Consider the following 13,388-nt stretch of genomic DNA (forward strand, 5'->3'; position numbering starts at 1 on the left):
TTTCCAATGAGGTTGAGTGAGAAGAGTGGGTTACGGGTGAAAGGTTGAAATGTTTAAGGGAGATGCTGTTCATTCGGAAGTTGGTGACCGTGTGGGACAAGCTGCCGGCTGAAGTGGTGGACGTGGATTTTAAGTTCAGCGTTGAAGAGAAGATTGGATAAGTACATGGATGGGAAGGGTAGTGAGGACATTGGTCCGGGAGCAGGTCGATGGGACCGAGCGCACTAACAGTTTGGCATGGACTAGATGGGCTGAGTGCCAGTTGTTGGGGTGCAGTGCTCTTTAAGACTCGATTTCAGCGAGGTCGACACGCCCCTGGAGCCCGTTTTCAGGATTTTGTACCCTCTGCCTGACGGGAGAGGGCAGAAGTAAGGAAGAGCGGTCCTCGATGATGTCGGCTGCTTCCTCTGGAACACAGGGACCGGGTCAGGGATTCAGTGCGGAATATCAGAAAATGACCTACATCGTGATATCTGTTTTGTGGCAAGGCATAACAACTACGACAAGTTACAGTGAATGTGATCAACCGTGAGGTCGTGCTCGTGGGTTGAGGGACTGCGGGGAAAGACCTCTTCCTGAATGGCTGAGTGTGAGTCTTCGGGCTCCGTGCCTGCTCCCCGATGGAGGATGACCACAGTTCCCCTCCTCCCGGGAGAGGCTGAGTTCCTCCTGCAGCTTGCAGCGGTGACGGAGAAAACAAGGGCCGCCGACAGAGAGATTGGCAGATGAAGAGGCCGCCCTTTGGGCAGACGGGAGGGAGGTGGCGCGTGTGCTAATGTGGAGCCTGTTGGTTCTTTGGCAGATGTAGGAGGTTGCGGAGACCGGCTGGATGGGAGGGGTGGGCAGCGAAGAGGCACGTGGGGGATATAAGCAAATTACACATATAAGGGTTGAGGGGAACGCGGAGACGGGGAGAGGGGTACGGGAGGGAAGGGAGGGGCTGATGGTGACGAAGATGGAGAGGAGTGTAGGGGACGGAGGGAGTGACAGAGATGGGGAGGGGTGTAGGGGAAGGAGGAGATGACGGGGAGGGAGAGGGTTGACAGAGACAAGGAGGGGATGACAGAGATAGGGAGAGGTGTAGGGGAGGGAGGAGGTGGGCGAGGGATCTATGTGTGGTAAAACTCCTGGTGTGATATTCAGTACCAGGAACCGTGCACAGGAAAAGTCCCAGTGTGACATACTGAAACCAGAAGCCTGCTTGGCTCCTGCTGTGGGGTGCAGAGAGCAGAACAGTTCCTGGTGTTAAAAAACGATACAGTGCTTGGTAGCTCCAGCTTATCATCTTGTCTTCTCAGTGTGAAGCAGACATCTGCCCAACACCTCATAAATCCAGCACTACCCTGCTCTCAGCAGTGGAATGCAGACAAAGGAGGAACAAAATGCTCGATTCCCACTATTCGTCCTCCTGTTGGCTGTCCTTGCTGTTGTTTTCAGCTCATCGAGTTCAGCACTGAACTCCTCAGGAAACAGCAAGCTTTCCATTCTGATCTGGTGCCTGCATCACTTGTTAAAGCGATGGGTGTAGACTGGGATAGGTCTCTCTGAGGATTCTGCCCTCACTTTATCCCCAGTTCTAGACAGGGTGTGGAGCTCCCTCTACGTCACCCCCACAGTGTGTCCCCCCCACTTTATCCCCAGTGTGGGCACCGAGCGTTCCCGGGACACGGGTCAGACACGGTGTGGGGCTCCCTCTACATCACCTCCACAGTGTGTCCCCCCCACTTTATCCCCAGTGTGGGCACCGAGCGCTCCCGGGACATGGGTCAGACACGGTGTGGAGCTCCCTCTACATCACCCCCACAGTGTGTCCCCCCCACTTTATCCCCAGTGTGGGGACCGAGCGCTCCCGGGACACGGGTCAGACACGGTGTGGAGCTCCCTCTACGTCACCCCCACAGTGTGTCCACCCCCCACTTTATCCCCAGTGTGGGCACCGAGCGGTCCCGGGACACGGGTCAGACACGGTGTGGAGCTCCCTCTAAATCACCTCCACAGTGTGTCCACCCCCCACTTTATCCCCAGTGTGGGCACCGAGCGTTCCCGGGACACGGGTCAGACACGGTGTGGGGCTCCCTCTACATCACCCCCACAGTGTGTCCCCCCCCCCCACTTTATCCCCAGTGTGGACACCGAGCGCTCCCGGGACACGGGTCAGACACGGTGTGGAGCTCCCTCTACATCACCCCCACAGTGTCCCCCCCCCCCCACTTTATCCCCAGTGTGGACACCGAGCGCTCCCGGGACATGGGTCAGACACGGTGTGGAGCTCCCTCTACATCACCCCCACAGTGTGTCCCCCCCACTTTATCCCCAGTGTGGGCACCGAGCGCTCCCAGGACACGGGTCAGACACGGTGCGGAGCTCCCTCTGCCTCTGTTCCTGTATTCATGTATTAATTCACTGCTGTTAATTGTTCCCCATGGTGTGTCAGTGAGGGTTGGGATCTAATGCCCCCTCTGTCCCAAAGCAGTGAGGTGGCACCTGAGAGATTTAGCCACTGTCGAGTTAGGGAACATCTCTCTCCCTCTACGTGTAGTCAGCCTGCTAATTTATCCCGGGTCTTTCGATTAGTCTCACAGATGCTGCCCTACTTCTTTGGATTTACTCACACCAGCAGCTGCCAGGGAACAGATTACCGGGCTGCTAATCCCTCATTCACAGCCCAGAGTGAGGGCGGGAAGAGGGACAGAGCAAGGGGTGAAAGGGAAGAGCATTCAGTGAGGAGACACACCTATGGCGTTGGACAGTCCCTCAGCGATGGGTGTAGCAGGCAGGGGTGAGCAGGTAGTGTGATGGTCTGGTCCCCCGTCCCTCACTGGGTCAACATCCCTACCCCCACCCCGTTCTCTCCCTCCTCTCTCTCGAAGTTGTGAGGTGGAATGTGGCTGGGTGTGTCTTGCACAGGGCAGGGCCGGAAAATGTTCTCTGCAGATCACCCTTCCTGCTTTGCTGGAGTGGAAGCTGTGACGCTGTGACACTCCCCTTGTCCTGTTCCCCAACTGGTCTGCGCCTCCCCTGTCCTCTTGCTCTGTTCCCCAGCCTGGTCTAACCCTCCTCGTTCTTTGTTATGAAACAAGAATCATGGAGTGTCAATCGAGTGGCCTTTCATGCCAGCGCGTCCACGTCGACCATGTTTCCCAACATTTCCACTCTGATTGTCTACCCTGCGCAACATCCCGCTGAACCTCTGCAAAGCCTCCCCACCCTTGCTGTCGCCATACACAATGCTCCCAGTGCGGCCTGACCAGACTTTTGTACAACTGCAAGGTGTCTTCTCGACTCTTGTACTCACTCCCTGGACCAATAGAGGCACCTAGCCTGTCTGAATTCGTCTTATTGTTGTGAGCCTGTCTGTTTCTACCATCGTCGAGGCCGGTCATTTTCTTCTCGATGTCAGGTATCCGCAGAGTATTCAAGGACAGGTATGGGGAAGTCTGAGAGAATTACTCAGCAAGTTTTTTCCCCCCACGGAGAGCAGTGGGTGTTTGGACTCTGCTGCCAGGGGTCAGGGTGGAAGCGTTTCAGAGGCTGTTAAACAGAGACATGAACAGGCAGGGCATAGACCCAGTACCATTCAGCAAGCTGCCATTCCTCCACCTGTCTCACCTGACCTTCTACCCCATCCACAATGTCGCCCATCTTTGTGTCATCTGCAATCATTCTCACCGACCTGTGGGGTAGTTTAAACGAAAAACTGCCCGTGTATTTTCTTGGAAATTTTTCCCTCTCACTTTAAGCCTCTGCCCTGCATTGTTTGGCATATCTACCCTGTGGGGCAGTGGGGGAAAGACTCGGACTGCCTTCCCCTCATAATCTCAGAAACCTCTATCCGGTCTCCCGGCAGGCTCCACCGAGAAATAACCCAAATGTACCCAACCAACACGCAGAAATTGCTGGAGGAACTCAGCAGGCCAGGCAGCATCCACGGAAAAGAGTGCAGTGGACATTTCGGGTGGAGACCCGTTGGCGGTACTCTTTTACATAGGTGCTGCTGGGCCTACTGAGTTCCTCTGGCATTTTGTGTGTGTTGCTCGGGTTTCCAACATCTGCAGATTTTCTCTTGTTTGTGACCAAATCTACCCAACCTCTCTTTATTGCTTTAATCCGGGCAACATCCCCGTGAATCTTTCCTGCACTGTCTCCACAGCCTCTGCAGCGTACAGGGGTACCCAATCCAGGGTCCACAGACCCTTTGCTGTCATGGCTTTAAGAAGGTTGGGAACCTCTGCTCTGCATCCTCCGTGTAACAGGGCCAGACCAGGACACAGCCACAAATGAGGCCTGCCTGGTGTTTTATGCCACTGCAGTACAGAGAAGGTGGAGCAGAAATTTAGCAATTTCAAGTTTCTTGGTGTCAATCTCTCCTACAGCCAAACCTGGGCACAACGTATGAAGAAGGCAAGACTACGGCTATATTTCATTTGGAGTTTGACGAGATTTGGCTTGCCAACTAGAATACTCGAAAACTTGTAAAAGTGTACAGTGGAGAGCATTCTGACTGGCTGCATCACCGTCTGATGTGTGGGGGCGGGGGGTGGAGGCCACTGCACAGGATCGGAGGAAGTTGCAGAAAGTTGTAAAGTTAGTCAGCTCCATCATGGGTATCGGCCTCCGTAGTATTCAAGACACCTTCAGGGAGCGGTGTCTCAGGAAGGTGGCGTCTGTCATTAAGGACCCCCACCACCCAGGACATGCCCTCTTCTCACTGTTACCGTCGGGAAGGAGGTACAGAAGCCTGAAGGCACACACTCAGCGATTCAGGAACAGCTTCTTCCCCTCTGCCATCCGATTCCTAAATGGGCATTACACATACATACACATAATGGAACTCAGTGTTTTCTCAATCATGTATTGCATTGGACTGTTACTACTAAGTTAACAAATTTCACGACACAAGCCGGCAATGATAAAAAAAAAATCTGACCCTAATCCTGTAATTCCTGGGACAAGAGGGTTGTCCCGTCAACCGAAAGATGAGGAAACTGAGCCCACGTTCCATCCTCCCTGGAAACTGGGACATGGCAGGTCCGGTGGGGTGTGGTGGCGGGATAGATATTCGTACCGTTGGGAGAGTAGTGAACAAGATGGCACAAAGAGAATGAGGGGAGGGGGCCCTTCGTTTCCCTGACACAGGATCTGGACCGGCTGTGAAAATGGGCTGGAAGATGGCAGTTGGAATTTAACGCGGACAAGTGTGAGGTGTTGCACTTCGGGGGGGACCAACTAGTAGGGAGTGCGAAAGTACAGGCATCTGGGAATACAAATCCATCATTCCTTGAAAGCACATTTCGGTAGATAGCTTCATAAAGAGAGCTTTTGGCACATTGGCCTTCATGAATCAAAGTATTGAGTACAGGAGTTGTCATCTAATGTTGAAGTTGTATAAGATGTGGGTAAAACCAAATTTGTGGTATTGTGCGCGTATATATATATTTGTGCGTATGTTTGTTGAATAGTTAAATTAAGAATATTGCAAAAACCTGAATAATTTTTATAAAAACGTGAGATAGTGTTCTTGGATTCAATGTTCATTTAGAAATCAGATGGCGAGGGGAAGAAGCTGTTCCTGAATGGCTGAGTGTGGGCCTTCAGGCTTTTGTACCATCTTCCCGACAGTGACAATGGGAGGAGGGCACGTCCTGGGTGGTGGGGATCCTTAATTAATCAGTGAGATTTAGAAACATAGAAAACCTACAGCACAATACAGGCCTTTCGGCCCACAGAGTTGTGCGGAATATGTCCCTAGCTTAGAAATTACTAGGCTTACCCACAGCCCTCTATCTTACTAAGCTCCATGTACCTATCTAAATGTCTCTTAAAAGACCCGATCGTTTCCGCCTCCACCAGCGTCGCCGGAAGCCCATTCCACGCACTCACCACTCTCTGAGTAAAAAACTTACCCCTGACATCTCCTCTGTTCCTACTCCCCAGTGTCCTCTTGTGGCAACCATTTCATCCCTCTGACTATCCACACGATCAATGCCTCTCATCATCTTGTACAGTTATATCAGGTCACCTCCCATCCTCCATCGCTCCAGGGAGAAAAGGCCGACTTCACTCAACCTGTTCTCAGAAGGCACGCTCCCCAATACAGGCAACATTCTTGTAAATCTCCTCTGCACCCTTTCTATGGTTTCCACATCCTCCCTGTAGTGAGGTGACCAGAACTGAGCACAGTACTCCAAGTGGGGTCTGACCAGGGTCCCATATAGCTGCAACATTTCCTCTCGGCTCCTAAACCCAATCCCACGGTTGATGAAGGACAATACACCGTACGCCTTCTTAATTTCACTGGGAGTTCCAGCTGCCTCACTACAGGGATGGTGTGATTGAGCTGGAGAGGGGGCAGAAAGGATCAATGGGGATGTTGCCTGTACGAGAGGGCGCAAGCTGTAAGCAGAGATTGGATAGACGTGGGTCATTCGGAGGCTGAGGGGAGACCTGAGGTGGGTTTCTGAAACAATGAAGGGCAACGCCCACTTCGAGCAGACGGGACTTGTCAGCCGTGGTTGGCAGCTCATCTCAGAGAACTCTAATCTCAAACCTCCGCTGCCTTGCAACTGTACCTACTCATGGGGAAGGCTTCAGGAGTAGAGTCCAGAGCTGGAGTCCCTAAGGCGGTCCTACGTTGAGTTCAACACTGACTGACAACTCCTGCCATGCCTCTGGTCTCTGCCGGTCCTTTGGGGTGGAGTCCGCTGCAAGGGCAGCGGCTTGCTGTCCGTATCGCATCGTACTGACCAGGCTTGCGTGGCCCGTAGACAGCTGGGACACAACATCTACGGTCGACCCTGACTGACAAAGGCCTCAGAGTAGAAAGTCAGAACTCATAGTGTCGTTCAGCAGGGAGACACAACCCTCTGAGCCACCGGTCCATGCCAGCTGAGATTCACATCCAAGCTGGTCTTGTTTGCATACATTTGGCTCATATCCGATAAAGCTTTCCTTTCCGTGTCTCTGCCCGAGAGTATTTTAAACTTTCCTGCCTCAACCACTTCCTCCTTCCACATGCATATCACCCTTTGTGGAAAGAATGTAGAAGTTTGCATTTCAAGCTCCTGTTCACTCTCACCTTACGCCTGTGCCCTCTGGTTCTTGATTCCCCAGACCCTGGGTGCACAGTCGGCCAAAATCCTCCCCACCACCAAACCCAGTGCAGACATTCAAGGTGGAGAGGGGAGTGTGAAGGGGAAAGGAGATGTGAGGAGGATGCTGTGTTTGTTTGACACAGAGTGGGCTGCCCGGGGTAGCAGTGGAGCAGATTCGATGCAGATGTGCCACAACCTGTCAGAAAGACACGTGAATGCGCAGGCAAGGGAGGCGGAGGGAGATGGGATTGAGTGGAGATTGGCACCGTGGTTGGTACAGCCCTGGTGGGCCGAGGGGCCTGCAGGAGAGCCGAGCGGTGAGAGAGGGTGGCTGCAGAGGGACTCGGTGGTAATGAGGGGATTGGAGGAGTGAGAGAGTGTTGTTCTGGCCAAACAAAGCAAAGTCGAGGGGTAAGAGGGGCTGTTGGAGAGGAACTCAGTGGAACTGAGGGTATAGGAGGGAGGAGGAGAGAAGAGAGATATCACAGGCGAAGGAGAGTCAGGGCACAAGGGAGGGTGGTTGGAGAGGATCTCGGTAACGGGGCGAATATAGGGGGTGGGAGAGAGTGGTCAGGCAAGCATAAAGGGGGGGTTGATAGATAGAGTGGGTGGTTGGAGAGGAACTCAATGGTATCGGTGGACTGACAGAGGTCAACATCCTCCGGCCTCAATCTGTTGTTACTGTGGGGGTGGGGGGCTAGCATAGACTCGAAGGGCCAAATTACTGCCTGTTACAGCAGACAGATCTGCAGTGAGTGAAAGGTGCGAGAGTGAAACAGTGGTTTCCACCTCAGGGAGGTGCAAAACCAGTTTTTCCTGCTCTGTGCCCTTGCCTGAGTCCTCTGTCCTTTCTCCTTTCAGGTGTAGCGACAAGATTTGCAGAGATGCGGAGGAGCATGGGGGTTGTCACAGGGACACGATGCAGGAGAGAGGCGGGTGCTGACAGATTTGGGGAGGAACGCATGTGAGGGAGAGGGTGCTGGAGCAGGGAGGGGATGATAGAGACGTGGAAGAGCGTAGGGGAGCGAGAAGGTGTCAGTGAAGAATCGGTGGGGTGGGGGCATGAGTCAAGGAGGGTATTAGAGGAGGGCAGAACAGTTATGGAGTCCAGCAGGAGCATGGGGGAGGGAGGGGGTCACGACGGGGAGGCTCGTAAGGGAAGAGAGGGATGCCGGAGATGAGGAGGAAGGTGGTGGCATAGAGGGCCTCTCGGACATGGGGAGGGGAGGTGAGGCAGGTGGTGGAGATGGTGAGGAGCATAGTGGAGGGGGGGGCGCTAAAGAGATGGGAAGTGGCTTAATGGAGTCGGGGTAAGGTGGAAAGGAGAGGTGTAGAGGACAGAAACGGGGTGTTGGAGAGAGAGGGAGCGATGGAGATCAACAAGGGTGCATGGAAGGGAGGGTTAATGGAGGTGGGGAGAGCACAGGAAAGGGAGGAGGGTAACAGACGGGAAGAGATGAATTTGTGTTCAGTCCGTCGGTAATGCTTTCCTTGTGGACTTCTTCCTCACTTCCTGTCAAGTGTATTATCCCACCACCTTCCCGCTGCCTCCCTCACTACCTCGGTCTCTCTTGGTCTTGCTCGCTCCTCCCCTCCCCTGTCTCTGTGTGTGTCTCTCTCTCTCTCAGTCCTGTCGTGACCAAGCAGCATTCTTATGACTGAGCGGTTTCCTGTTTGGCGTTCTTCACCTCCCACCTTTGCTTTGTCTGATATTTTTAGCGCATGTTCTTTGCCAATGCCCTGTGTTGTAAAGGTGACGAGCTCTGAAGGGAGATTCTAGGTAGAAAGCTGAGAAACAGGACCCCCAGGGTAGTAATCTCTGGATTGCTGCCTGTGCCACGTGCCAGTGAGGGTAAGAACAGGATAATTTGGCAGGTGAATGCGTGCCTGAGGAACTGGTGCAGAGGGAGGGGGTTCAGATTTATGAATCACTGGGATCTTTTCTGGGGAAGGTACGATCTTTATAAGAGATGGGATACACCTGAACCCAAGGGGGCCCCACATCCTTGTGGGCAGGTTTGCTAGAGTTGTTCAGGAGAGTTCAAACTAGTTTGGCAAGGGGGGTGGGAATCAGAGTGGTTGTGTTGAGAGCAAGGTAGTTGGTTTACAAACAGAGGCAGTGTGTCGTGAAACTCCAGGCAAGGAGAGGCTGATGACAGGGCAAATTTGCCGTTAGCTGGATGAGTTGCAATGTAAAAGGCAGACAAAATGGGAAAGGTTGAATACAGAACTGAAGGTGTTATATTAGAGTGCACGCAGTATACGGAATAAGGTAGAGGATCTTGTAGCACAGTTACAGACTGGCATGTCTGATGTTGTAGGCATCACTGAATCGCGGCTAAAAGAAGATTACATCTGATCATTACATCAAATCGTTAGAGAGAGGGTCGGAAGGTGTTGTATCATTGTGGACAGAGCTGAGGAACTGCAAGGGTTAAAAAGACCCTGATACGGATCTTCAAACCGTCGTCAGGATCTGGTTCACAAATTACAATGGCAGATAGAAAATGGCAATGTTACAGAAGTAATGGGGGATTTCAATGTGCATGTAGATTGGGAAAATCAAGTTGATGCTGGATCCCAAGAGGGGAAATTTCTAGAATGCCTACGAGATGGCTTTTTAGAGCAGCTCATGGTTGAGCCCAATAAGGGATCAGCTATTCTGGACTGGACGTTGTGCAGTGAATCGGAATTGATTAGAGAGTTTAAGGTAAAAGAGCCCTTAGGGGACCAGTGATCACAGTATGATCAAATTCACTCTGAAATTTGAGAAGGAGAAGCTAAAGTCAGATTTATCAGTATTGCAGTGGAGTAAAGGGAATTACAGAGGCATGAGAGAGGAGCTGACCAACGTTGATTGGAAGGGGACAACTAAAAAAAGTCACTAAGAAAAACGAAGATGATAAGCTAGTCAATAATATTAAAGAGTGTCTTCAGTATAGTGTGAAAGCGAGAGTCGAGAGAAGTTATGGGACCACTGGAAAGTGATGCTGGACAGATAGTAATGGGGATAAGGAATTGGCAGAAGAACTGAACATAAAAATTTTGCATCAGTCTTCACTGTGGAAGACACTAGCTGTACGCCGGAAGTTCAAGACTGTCAGGGGTCAGAAGTGTGTGAAGTTGCCATTATGAGGGAGAAGGTGCTTGGGAAACTGAAAGGTCCGAAGATAGATAACAATGATTTTTCCAGAATCATTTGATTTATGGCATGGTTCCAGAGGACTGGGAAGATTTCAAAGGGTCACTCCACTCTTCAAGAAGGGAGAGAGGCAGAAGAAAGGAAACTAAAGGGCAATTAGTCTGATCACAGTGGTTGGGAAGATGTTGGAGTCGATTATTAAGGATGTGGTTTCGGGGTACTTGGACACACGTGATAAAATATGCTTTAGTCAGCATGGTTTCCTCAATGGAAAACATTGCCTGACAAATCTGTTGGAATTCTTTGAAGGAATAACAAGCAGGATAGCCAAAGGAGAATCAGTTGATGTGTGCTTGGATTTTCAGACAAGGTGCCACACGTGAGGCTGCTTACAGGCTATGAGCCCGTGGGATTACGGGAAAGATACTGGCATAGATAGAGCATTGGCTGATTGGCAAGAGGCAGAGCCTTTTCTGGCTGGCTGCCGGTGATTAGTGGTCTGAGTTGGGATTCTTTTTATGTTATATGCCAATGATTTGGATGATGAAATTGATGGCTTTGTTGCAAAGTTTGCGGACATTATGAAGGTAGATGGAGGGGTAGGGAGTGTTGGGGAACCAGAGAGGCTGCAGAAAGACTTGGGTTAGGAGAATGGGCATAGAAGTGACAGATGAAATAATGTCGGGGAGTGCACGGTCGTGCACTTTGGTGGGAGACTATTTTCTAAACGGGGAGAAATTTCAACCATCTTGAGTTGCGAAGGGAGTTGGGAGCCCTTGTGCAGGATTCTGTAAAGGTTAGTTTGCAGGTTCAGTCTGGTGAGGAAGGCAAATACAGTGTTAGCGTTCATTTCAAGAGGACTAGAATATAAAAGGAAGGATGTAATGTTGAGACTTTATAAAGCACTGGAGAGGCCTCACTTGGAGTATTGACAGCAGTTATGAGCCCCTTGTGTAGAAAGGATGTATTGAAACTGGAGAGGGTTCAAAGAAAGTTCAGGAAAATGATTCTGGGTTTTAGTGGTTTGTCATGGGAGGAGCGTTTGATGGCTCTGGGCCTGTATTCACTAGAATTCAGAAGAATGAAACCTATCGAATGGTGAAAGGACTTGATAGAGTAAATGTGGAAAGGCTGTTTCCCTCTGTGTGAGAGTCTGAGACCAGAGGATACGGCTTCAGCATAGATGGGCATCCTTTTAAGACAGAGATGAAGAATTTCATGAGCCACATGGTGTTGAATCTGTGGAATTCGTTGCCAGGTCAATGGGTATACTTAAGGCAGAGGTTGTTAGATTCTTGATTAGACAGGGCATGCAGAGATACGGGGAGGAGGCAGGAGATTGAGGCTGAGGGGAAAATGAATCAGCAATGGTGAAATGGAGAAGCAGATTTAATGGGCCAAATTGCCCAATCCTGCTGTATGTCGTATGATCTTCAGGTGCTGATCCATGTTCTCCAAGGTCACCCCACAGTGTGTCCCCCCCCCCCACTTTATCCCCAGTGTGGGCACCGAGCGTTCCCGGGACACGGGTCAGACACGGTGTGGAGCTCCCTCTACGTCACCCCCACAGTGTGTCCCCCCCCCCACTTTATCCCCAGTGTGGGCACCGAGCGTTCCCGGGACACAGGTCAGACACGGTGTGGAGCTCCCTCGACATCACCCCCACAGTGTGTCCCCCCCACTTTATCCCCAGTGTGGGCACCGAGCGTTCCCGGGACACGGGTCAGACACGGTGTGGAGCTCCCTCTACGTCACCCCCACAGTGAGTCCCTACCCCCCCCCACTTTATCCCCAGTGTGGGCACCGAGCGCTCCCGGGACACGGGTCAGACACGGTGTGGAGCTCCCTCTACGTCACCCCCACAGTGTGTCCCCCCCCCACTTTATCCCCAGTGTGGGCACCGAGCGTTCCCGGGACACGGGTCAGACACGGTGTGGAGCTCCCTCGACATCACCCCCACAGTGTGTCCCCCCCACTTTATCCCCAGTGTGGGCACCGAGCGTTCCCGGGACACGGGTCAGACACAGTGTGGAGCTCCCTCTACGTCACCCCGACAGTGTGTCCCCTCCCCACTTTATCCCCAGTGTGGGCACCGAGCGCTCCCGGGACACGGGTCAGACACGGTGTGGAGCTCCCTCTACATCACCCCCACAGTGTGTCCCCCCACCCCACTTTATCCCCAGTGTGGGCACCGAGCATTGCCGGGACATGGGTCAGACACGGTGTGGAGCTCCCTCTACGTCACCCCCACAGTGTGTCCCCCCACTTTATCCTCAGTGTGGACACCGAGCGCTCCCGGGACACGGGTCAGACACGGTGTGGAGCTCCCTCTACATCACCCCCACAGTGTGTCCCCCCCACTTTATCCCCAGTGTGGGCACCGAGCGTTCCCGGGACACGGGTCAGACACGGTGTGGAGCTCCCTCGACATCACCCCCACAATGTGTCCCCCCCACTTTATCCCCAGTGTGGGCACCGAGCGTTCCCGGGACACGGGTCAGACACAGTGTGGAGCTCCCTCTACGTCACCCCGACAGTGTGTCCCCTCCCCACTTTATCCCCAGTGTGGGCACCGAGCGCTCCCGGGACACGGGTCAGACACGGTGTGGAGCTCCCTCTACATCACCCCCACAGTGTGTCCCCCCACCCCACTTTATCCCCAGTGTGGGCACCGAGCATTGCCGGGACATGGGTCAGACACGGTGTGGAGCTCCCTCTACGTCACCCCCACAGTGTGTCCCCCCCACTTTATCCCCAGTGTGGACACCGAGCGCTCCCGGGACACGGGTCAGACACGGTGTGGAGCTCCCTCTACATCACCCCCACAGTGTGTCCCCCCACCCCACTTTATCCCCAGTGTGGGCACCTAGCGCTCCCGGGACACAGGTCAGACACGGTGTGGAGCTCCCTCGACATCACCCCCACAGTGTGTCCCCCCCACTTTATCCCCAGTGTGGGCACCGAGCGCTCCCGGGACACGGGTCAGACACGGTGTGGAGCTCCCTGTACATCACCCCCACAGTGTGTCCCCCCACCCCACTTTATCCCCAGTGTGGGCACCGAGCGTTCCCGGGACACGGGTCAGACACGGTGTGGAGCTCCCTCTACGTCACCCCCACAGTGTGTCCCCCCACTTTATCCTCAGTGTGGACACC

The 13,388-nt window shown here is 53.0% G+C and overlaps 1 protein-coding gene across 1 annotated transcript in view; it reads left to right on the top strand.

Annotated features, from left to right (window-relative positions):
• The window catches only part of zdhhc5a (zinc finger DHHC-type palmitoyltransferase 5a), a 53,735-nt gene that overhangs the window by 19,035 nt on the left and 21,312 nt on the right, over positions 1 to 13,388 (top strand). The window lies entirely within an intron of this gene.

The sequence above is a fragment of the Mobula hypostoma genome, unplaced genomic scaffold, assembly GCF_963921235.1.
Source record: "Mobula hypostoma unplaced genomic scaffold, sMobHyp1.1 scaffold_91, whole genome shotgun sequence".
NCBI lineage: Eukaryota > Metazoa > Chordata > Chondrichthyes > Myliobatiformes > Myliobatidae > Mobula > Mobula hypostoma.